The sequence below is a fragment of the Nannospalax galili genome, unplaced genomic scaffold, assembly GCF_000622305.1.
Source record: "Nannospalax galili isolate Female #2095 unplaced genomic scaffold, S.galili_v1.0 scaffold844, whole genome shotgun sequence".
NCBI lineage: Eukaryota > Metazoa > Chordata > Mammalia > Rodentia > Spalacidae > Nannospalax > Nannospalax galili.
In genome coordinates this window covers 240,890-241,934 of record NW_008351662.1, presented here as the reverse complement: position 1 = coordinate 241,934, position 1,045 = coordinate 240,890, and the positions used below count along the sequence as shown (strand labels likewise).

The 1,045-nt window shown below is 35.4% G+C and overlaps 1 non-coding gene across 1 annotated transcript; it reads right to left on the bottom strand.

Moving 5' to 3' along the window:
- Window positions 1-608: 608 nt before the first annotated feature.
- On the bottom strand, window positions 609-768 carry LOC115066878. Its single transcript, XR_003846321.1, has one exon. It is a non-coding gene; the product is annotated as a U1 spliceosomal RNA (small nuclear RNA).
- Window positions 769-1,045: the final 277 nt, after the last annotated feature.

Genomic DNA, 1,045 nt, shown 5'->3' with positions numbered 1-1,045 from the left:
GGATGAGCAGGACAGGAAGGGATAATGGCTGCTCTCAACCAGCCTTTGTAAATCCACCTGCCCTTGTCGCTCTTGTTCGTTCATTTTCTTTAGATGGATATTTCTATGAGGCTCAATTTGGCATGGAACTGTAGATGCTCCTGTTCTCATCTCATGAGTTACTGGAAAAATAGATAGTCAGACACCCCTACAAAAGCACAACATTGCACTCTTAAGGACTTAGGACAGATTATATATTGGCTAAGTAAGGCATTTTTTTACTTTAATCATTTTTATGGCCATTATAGATTGTGTTCTATCAGACTTAGTAACTTTTGAATTACTGCTATGTTTTTGAAAATTTGGTAAATGAAAAGACTAGAGAATGAATTACATAGTTGATTGGTGAATTGACAGATGTATAAATAGATAGATATTACTGCTTTGTTTTCTATTCATCTAGCCTTATATAACTGTCTTTTGAAAATGGATAATAATTTTTATTTTTAGAAGTTTTCAAGTAATCAGAAAAATTTTCCATAAAGTACAGGGTTCCACAAAACCAATATCCTGTTAAGCTAGTGTTGAAATCTTTTATTATTATGGTATACTTTTCATTATTTAATTAGAAGAGGAAATATTTGCAGTCCCCCACTATCACAAATTATGCAGTCGTGTTTCCCACATTTGGGGACATCACAGGGGTCATCTAACCTGGAGTGTACGGATTAGCTGCACCCTGTGTAAACTACTTTTGTGATCATGGTATCTCCCCTGCCAGGTATCATTTGTCAATATTAATGAGGTAGTAGTGATGCATTATTAATTAAAAGCTGTACTTCATTCAAAGTTCCTTACTTTTTGCCTCTTGCTCCTTTACACAGTTATATCCAAAACACCAACTATATTTAATCACAACATCTCCTCCGGCTCATCTTTGCTCTCTGACAGTTTTTCAGACTTTAGTTTTTGATGATCATGGGGTTCTAAGGAGTACTGATCAAGTGGTTTTTAGAGTATTCATCAAGTAGGATTTATCTGATGCCTTTCCCACGAACAGGCTGTG